The sequence below is a fragment of the Grammomys surdaster genome, unplaced genomic scaffold (assembly GCF_004785775.1).
Source record: "Grammomys surdaster isolate TR1022 unplaced genomic scaffold, NIH_TR_1.0 189, whole genome shotgun sequence".
NCBI classification, from domain to species: domain Eukaryota; kingdom Metazoa; phylum Chordata; class Mammalia; order Rodentia; family Muridae; genus Grammomys; species Grammomys surdaster.
The window spans coordinates 973,087-982,096 of record NW_021604634.1 but is presented as its reverse complement, the minus strand read 5'-3'; positions in this window follow the sequence as shown (position 1 = coordinate 982,096).

The following is a 9,010-nucleotide window of genomic DNA, read 5'->3' as shown; positions in this document are numbered from 1 at the left end:
GCTGTTTTCCGGCTTGTTCATGTAATATCTGAAAACTCAGATGTACATGACCACTGTGGGTGGCCATTTTCATGTTTGCAGAAACCTCAAAGCACTCAAAGATCTGTACAGACTTAGGAGAAGAATGTGGTTATATGTGAGGAATCGAAAGACTGTAATGTTACCCAGGTGTCCCTAACTTCCAGGCATGATGCCTCTGGGAGGTACTTGGTCACCAAGTACCCAGCTGAGGAAATGCTCAATGGAATACATCCAGCCTCTCAGCCCTGTGCAAAGCACTTGTCCTGTTGACCAATCTCCTGTCTTGAGAGACCTTCTGTGACTGACCACTGTGCCAACACAAAGCAAGGCTAGGTGTGCACCAGGGCTCACTGTGGCTTTGCCACATTTCAGAGCCCCATATAAATCACTTTTATGCCATCTTTTTCTCTTCTTTGATTTGGCACCAAGAGAACAAAGCCTGTAGGTGTGCCTTGCACAAGACCCTCGGTTGCAATTCAGTATAAAGTAAGCAAGCAAACAAAATAAACAAACAAACAAAATCATACACACACATACACACACAGAGAGAAGGTTCTAATACTCAGGCAAGCATCCCAAACCTAGCTGAAGACACAAATATAACATCACTGGCAGCCAATCTACCTACCCAAAATGACTCAGTGGTTCACTTTCCCCTTTCTTAAAGGTCTTACAATATCCTGTGAGCATCAAAATGGAAAATATAACTTCCTTTAAAACAGCACTCTGGAGCAGAAATAGTAAAACCTGAGTTAAGGAAACAAAGGAGACTTGTAAAGATATTATGATAGGGAAGTGTTATCATGAGGCTTCACTTCCCAAGACAGCATCGGGTACCCATGGCATGAGGCAGGGACACAGACACGGACAGAGCTGAGACAGCCATCAGAATGGCAAGTCCAGATGTCTGTGTGTGTGCGTGTGTGCGTGTGTGTGTGTGTGTGTGTTAGAGCTTACTTTAAGAACAATTTCGTGACACTTTTGAGATGTGAAAGAATCTCTTTTGAAATTCAATGTTAACTGCATTCATGAACCCCAAGAATAACAAGAGGGAAGAACAGAAGAACCCTAAGAGTGAAGTAAGAATAATCTTGGAAAGCTTCCTCAAAGAAAATATCAAAAGATCCTTGCCAGGTTTGATGGCACATGTCTGATATCCCAGCATTTGGGAGGCAGAGGCAGGGATCTGGGTTTCTAGGGTATGGAGTAAGATACTGTCTTGAAAGAAAAAAAAAAAACACAAGGGGCTGGAGAACTGGATTATCAGTTAAACACATGTGCTGCTCCTCCAGAAGACCCAGGTCTGGTTCCTCTCACCCGTACGGCTGCTCACAACATCTATAACTCCAATTCCAGGGTATCTAACACCTTCATCTGGCTTCTGTGGGCACTGGGCACATACATGATACACGTGCAAATGTGGAAGCAAAACACTCACACATATAAAAAACAATTCTTGAAAAATAATGAAAAGAAGCAACAAGAACAAAGGAAACACTAGATAAAAATGTGGTTAAGGGTAAAAGCCAACTGTTTCAGGTAGATAGGATGTTCCCAAGAGAAGAGGTAGGTAGCCACCCAAGAGCGATGGGCTCAGATGGTACAGCAAGGCCAGGGCAGCAAGGGCAAGAAATGAGAGCACTTAAGCAAACCCTTTCCAGAAGAAAATGCACTCCGCCTCAGTTGTCCAAAAAGTAACAACCACACGGCCATGTTCTTCTGGATGGCCACTTCTGAAGAAGGTAATGGAACCATTGCACAAGAAGCCAATAGGAAAACTGTGTGTAGAAACATCGTACACAGCCTTGTCGAGACTGACAGACTAAGGCGGATAAAATTTTCCTTCCCTGTCCCCACCAGTGCAGGCTCCTTTACTAACAAGTTTTGACCATGTCACTAATACCTAGGAATCTACCCCAATGCATTTGTCAAGATGGTGAGTGCCATAAAGAAAGACTGCAGAAGTTAGAGTGCACCTGGATGCCCTGTCATGGTACCTAGGGATACCGTGGACTTAGTAGACAAACCAAGCTTCAGGAAAATTTGCACACCACCACCACTACCACCACCGCTACCACCACCACTACCAGCAGCAGCAGTTTCCAACTCTGCCTCCACATTAGCTGTAGGGGGCAGCAGTGAGGAATCCAACCAGGGCCTATATAAGTAGCATATGCTCATGTATGTGAATGTACACTCACACAGCCATTATCTTGAATTGTCAGGCATCCATTCAGTCCTGAACACAGTGATGACTGAGGAAGTCTTTCTGGAACCTCCTCCTGGTTCTGTGAAGACTGCTACAGGACACTGAGCATGTGGACTGGTACTGGTACATAAGAACTGCAAAGGAGACTCAACTGGGGAAAATGGCGGCAGCAGAGGGGAGGAAGGATTGGGGATTGGGTCGCCAATCCTCTGACTGTGTGGGAAAGGAAGATTACTTTGTTGCAGCTTTGCCAGAAATGGTTTCCTCAACTGTTCAATTGAGCAAACAAATTCAGAGAAGACCCTCCCTAGGTGGTCTCCCCATGCTAGGGAGGTGCTCACAGCAGACACCAAAGGCTGTTTGACTGAACTTCAGCCTAGAACGGAGCCGTCAGAGAAATGCTCTTGTCTTCTGTAGGATGTACAGCTTCCAGCTCTGTGCTTCCCTAGAGGTGAACTCTCTGGAGGGAGTCCTGCTTTAGGGTACTTGGATGCCACCTTTCTCACCTCTATCCCAGACCCTCTCTCTTTTTCAGGCCCCTGCCAGCTGCTCTGAGCCTCAGCTATTGAGCCCTTCTCTCTTCTCTCTTCTCTCTTGCCTTCCACACTCGGCTGTTTCTCAGACTCCCATGACTACCACCCTTCTCAGATGGACTTTCTTTACTTTGTCATGAAGCTCTGACAGGTAAATAAAGGGCTTCTGCTTGGCCACAGTGGGGGGGAATACTCTCATGACTCCTTCCTTCCTCACATTCAGCCTACGGACGCTGTCTCCCCTTAAGAGAAGGCCACATGCTAATAACGCAGGGTCACTGAGCTGAAGAATAGAGTTGTCCTTTCTTGGTAAGACATCTATAATAAAACAAATCTACAACCTTTCAGTGGCTCACTGAAGGACACTGGAGACCTCCTTGCTCCTAAAGATATATGATAAAACTCTGCAGTGTGGCGAGCCCAGCTTTCTGAAGTTTACAATGCTGGTGGACGTTCTAGTGTGTTGCTGAAATGGCCACTTAAATTGTCCTTTCTTGTGGCTGATATTCATCCCCCATACAAAATGGCTGCTTTACAGTCCTCCCTTTTTCTGTGGAGGGAGCTGGAATGGATGCTGGGGACTCATACACACCAAGCAAGTGTTCTGTCACCAAGCTACCTCCCTGCTTTACATTTTATTTTTAACAGAAAAGTCCTGATGCATCAATGCGCCAGAGCACAGAATGCATTTAGCCAGGCTTCTCTGCAGTGGCCAGCATGCCGAAGGACAGGAAGACCCAGAAGTGTGCTGGTGGGCATCCTGTTAATCCCTGGCACTTTAGTTCTGAAATTGGCTTGGTATTTCCCTAAACCTGGTTCCTCTGCTTGGAGAGAAATTCCTTGACCCACTTTAATAATCAGGCGCAACTCATTTTGCCCAGATCTCAGTAGAGTCTCTACCTTGATGTCATGTCTTGTTCCTGTAGACTGAACAGATTCTAACTAACAGGACAGTCTTAACCCGGCTGCCCCTGCCTCGCCCACCACAAGACTGGTTCCCTCAGAATCCAGCCTTAGGTCACCAAGACACCCAGAACTGGCTGTCTTGTAAGGAGGTAGTCCTGGCCTTAGAGTAAACACCTTCCTCTCCTTTCTGCAGAATTGCATCTCTGAACTTAGAGCTTATGGACAAAACAAATGACACCTGAGACAATGAGAAGGCCAAGAATCATGCAAAGAGTTACTTCACAGTAACTGTGCCTGCTTTGTAAAGCTTATTGGAGCCTGTTATGAAGAGTGGTGCTTCCTGTGTGAATCCTAACATATCCCTTACTGCTGGGGATATTTGGAGACAGGGGTCCTGGCAATCGCCAAGCTCTTGGCTGTGTTTGTCTCCAAGCTGTGTTCCAGAAGCAATGGGCCAAGTGGCCCCCGCGTGGTGGAATCCTTCAGGATCCGGCGACCTCTAAAGAACTGAGAGCTGTAGGAGAGGTGGATCTTGGCTCAAGAGGTCTGTGATCCTGACCACTGGTCTGCGAACTAAAACCACCTACCTGCACCGCCCACATGGGAGTGTTAGAAATTATAGTCCGTGCTCCCGGGGACCCTCACAGAGATTCAGGGCCTCCACGGAGGCCACAGAGTGAGAGACTTAGTCCTCCCAGCCTGATGCAGTGCAGGCTGCAGAGGGACTCCCAGTACTGCCCCAGCCCCTACCGCTGCGCTCATTAGAAAACTGCAGGGGGTGGTCCCCTGGCCTCGGCCCTTGCAGCCCAACATTCTTACATCCAAAAGGATCTGTCCCCAACCCCCACAGGGTTGGCTCTTGACATCTGAAGGTTACAGAAATGTGTGTGGGAAGGGATCAAAGTCAGTGGTGTGTTAAATGGAGGGGCCTCTTGAGAATCTTGCACTTGGGTCCATAAAGACAGCCACTGGTGGAGGCCAGAAGTGAAGCCTCTAAGGTTGGGCTCTGGGGCCCAGAAAGCTTCAGGAGGCAGGAGTACATTCCCTGTCCTCCACTTAACACCTCCCCAAATGTGCCCGAAACTCTGTCTGGATAGACCTTCAATGGACCTCCTTCGTCGCCCACGCGTGTACACGCGTCCTCATCCACGCTCCTGGGGGAATCGACTACAAATCTCAGGTTCCCCCCCTCCCACCCCACCCCACCCCCGCGCGCGCCGGTAGACCAGACTGGAGGGAGGGGGCGGGGGCGAGGGGGCGGGGCGAGCGGAAAGCAAAGAGGACAGGAAATGCCCTTAATTGAGGGAAATGCACACGAATTGCAGGGGCAGCCTTTGATGTCGCCTCTGGGCTGAAGGGCCCCTCGGTGCTGGCCAGCCCACCCGGCGAGCCCCATCTCGGCTTCGAGCTGGTCAGAGCACCCAGGAAGAGGACGCTTTCCTGCTGAGCAGGAGGCTCTGGGCCAGTCCAATCTCCAATGCAAGGCAGCTAGCGGGGAGCCCTTGAACCCCTTTGGTCCACTCAGACCCAGGGCTCCAGGGGACAGCTCCAAGGCCAGGCCTAGCAGGCCTGACCACATCAGCCTGCCGTGTAGCACTCCCTGGAAGAAACAGGCCTGCCTTGACCTAGGATGTGTAAGAGTGTTCGTCCAAATGACATTCCAAACACACACACACACACACACACACACACTTTTTTTTTTCCTTTTCATCATCAGCAAATAAAGATTAGCCAGGGAGATTACAGAAAGCGTTTTCAGTCTGCAGCTGATCTTTATTCCGAAGGCTTTGTGATGATATTGATGATGATGATGGTCAAGAGGACAGTTTGATTTTTGTGTTTGGAGCTAGTTATAAAGAATCAATATTATATCAAGGGGTAACTTTCGTGATAAAGGACTTTAGCCACTCCGGCTATTCATCATAAGTCTGTAGCAAGCAGATAGGTCAAAAGAAATTATATTGCACTAAAGAGTGAGTCTTCTTATCTCTCCCATACCAGGGGAATAAGGGGCCAGCCGATCGATACAGTAGCTGCCTTATACTTCTTGCAATTATCAATAGCTGATTTCGCCTTTTGAGGCCTGCATCTATTAATGCAAGCTAATAATCATCACTTGAGCCTCCCCACAGGCAGGAGAGTCAAAGTTTTCAGCCCTGGCATTATTTATATAATCATATATGCTAAAGCACCGATTCCCAGCCATATGCAGCCCAGATTCAAAGTTTGGTGATCAGGGGAGAAGGACTTCCATAACATTTGTAGCCCCAGGCATGCAGATGACTAGTGTGTGTGTGTGTGTGTGTGTGTGTGTGTGTGTGTTACCTAAAGTGAAGCTGCATGGTACCCTGTAGTGAATATGCAGCAAGGCTCCACAGCACAGGGAGCAAGGCGGGTTTAAATACAAAGCACATGGCTCCCTCCCATTAAAAGTATCTGGGCACATTTATTTCAATGACTTTGAATGCAAAAAGCGATCAGAGCAGGGGCTGAGCTGAATCTAGTGTGGGCAGGGCTATGCATGGATTTAACTAGTTAACTTCAAGTGGAAGAGCAGAAGCTCAGATAAAGCATGCACCCCCCCAAAAAAAATCTCCTACAAGTATAATTTTTGACTATATGTTTTCTAATACCCCACACACACCCTGTAATAGAAAAGCAACATCTCTATAATTGGCACTTGACATGCTGTTTGCGTTGGGCTGTGGTACACCAAGCACAGATTTCCTGTTGATGGAAACATTTATCATTGTGATTGCCCCAGAGTGGCAGGTGGTGTTATCAATTACCTCTTCTTACCAATAATAATATTAGTATGGTAATATCTTTGCTCTAGTGAGAACCAATTAGCGGTCACTTGTCACAGCATTAAAGACGCAAAATCATGCTGAATTTAACCCAAAGGACCTAAAACAAAAGTTAGGGGGTGGGGAAGGAACCAAGGGAAAGGGAAGAGATGTCAAGAGAATAGGAAAAACAGAAAACAAAAGCCCCTAATATCCGAATATCTATTTGTGTGAACGAGCGGGAGAAATAACCATATTGTAAAGAAAATGTCAAGACGAGCTATGTAACACTGTCTTCTGTGGATCCAGAGCCAGGTATCTTCAGTAAACCGTGACTGTGAAGTCAGAACCAACTAGTCAACTCCTCTTGTCAAGTCAATCTTGCAGACAGGCTTTCTGTTTTATCTGAAGAAATGATACAAATTAATTCAAACACCTAATTATATGTTCCATTAATGTAAAATATACAGTATTAATTTGTAAATAATATCATTAAGCAGACAAAATAATAACGTGTCACCTCTTAAGACGAAAACAGCGTTGCAGGGGGAGAGACAATTAACAAATTAGATTTAATTACAGGGAGGAAAAGCAACTTTTGTTTTTGCAATAGTACTTAGGTATTGCAATATTTTAATAGATAGTGGTCATGCGGTAAGCGTGCCTGTTCAGTGTGCCTAACTATACTGGAGCATGTACCTCTTCTGTGTGCTAACCTGGGCACAGTCAGAGAGCCTGCTCCCTGCTTCATCTGTGGAAATATCCCACACCACACTGTCACTTTGCAATAGACTGTTTTGATTAAGGCTTCAGATGCAAACTCTTTCATCGAAATTTGCCACACTGCATAAGAACGACGAAAGCTGTAACCCAGAAGCATAGGAAAGGGAGGGAGGGAGAGGAGAGGTGTGCAGGAAGTAACAAGCTTAGGTTTTTTCCAATTTTCCTTTTTAAAATAATCCCCTCTCCTTGTCTCGGCCTTTGGGATCCACTGGAGTGTGGCCCTTCTGCAGTGGAGGGTATCTGCTTAAGCTTCCGTCACACACACACACACACACACACACACACACACTGCTTCCTTGTTCTTTCCTCCCCATCGTTGACATCTCAACGAAATTCGCGAATTCCCTCAAGGGAGTTAGGTAGCCTGCAACCTCAGCCACAAAGGTCAGCCAGGCATCACCATGACCCTGCCATGGCAGACCACCCCAGCCTGGCCCCATGTGGAAACCGGCATCCTTCCAGGATCAGCAATGTCCACTTCTATCTGAGCCCCACCTACTTCACCTTTCTACTTAACACCTACCAATCGAGCCACACCTCTGGAATCCGAGGGCTAGCTCCTTTTACGAGGACCAGAGCAGGATTCGCCTTCATTGGAGGGACTAGAAAGATCCTCCCAGAATCACACCTCATAGAAAATGCAAAGCAAGTCTTCCAATTAAACAGTTACATTGGGAAGAAAGACCTGGGGCGAGCATGCCGGCTTGCTACAGATCAGGAGGGGTTGGCGAGAAGACGATGGAAGAGGGCCTCAAGCAGCAAGGAAAGGGTTGAGACCGGCTTAACGTGACCTAAATGAAGAGTCGATAGGGATCAAGTGGTTGTGGGATCCAGTGGGTTCCATCTTCCCCCGAAAGACTTCAGGCTGTGGGAACCTGCTTTTGGTTCTCCCTTAAAGTGTGCCAGAAAAGTAGGGAAGGAAGGGAAAGAGGAAAGAAAAGAGGGAGGGAGGGAAGGAGGGAAAAGGAAACCATAAAAGACGGTGCACCTTTAGCCAGCGGCTGGACACAGATGACCTGTGACAATCTTCCCGCCAAGTCGCTGCAACTTCTCTCAAACTCTTATTGGTCCTATATTTTGCAAAATTTTTCATTTCACACGTACCTGCCCCCAACACAACACTTCCATTTTTTTCTCTCCTCGCCCGTAATGCATTGCTTTCTCTGTTATTTTTTCTATAGTAAAGGTCCTGCCCCGGTCGCCCCAAAGTCCTAGATGTAAACTTTTTGTCGCCAAACACCTCTGAACCAGACACGTGTCCCCCCATACTCTGTAAGCATTCAGAACTTCACCGCATGATTACAGCGACAGTGAGACATTTCATCCCTATAACTTAACCTAACCGTAAACGTGCCATCCTTGTGCTTAAGTGTATGTGTGTGCTACAACAAAACTCACGGTTTCGAACATCTTTTATTTGCTTTTAATTTTTTTCTCTTAAATAAATATTCCCTCCACCAAAAGAAAAAACAAACCAACCTTAAGGATTTTTTTCCCCTGTAAGTGGCTCTTGGGGCTGTTTGGAAGCGGCTCCAACCTATGCGCGTCCTTCCTCCGCACAGTTCTCTTGCGCTCTTCCCGGAGCCAAAAACTGTTGCTTCGTGGAACTTAGACTAGATGCGGGCGTGAGAATGCAGTGTGGGAACCAAAGCCTAGAGCCGAAAGACAGCTTTCCAAGAGCCTGGTGAATTAGACAGTTTGGGGTCCTGTGGAGGGGGCAGAGGATTCCGTCAGTAGGCAGTTCGGTTCCCTCAGCCCTGCGGGAAGCTCGC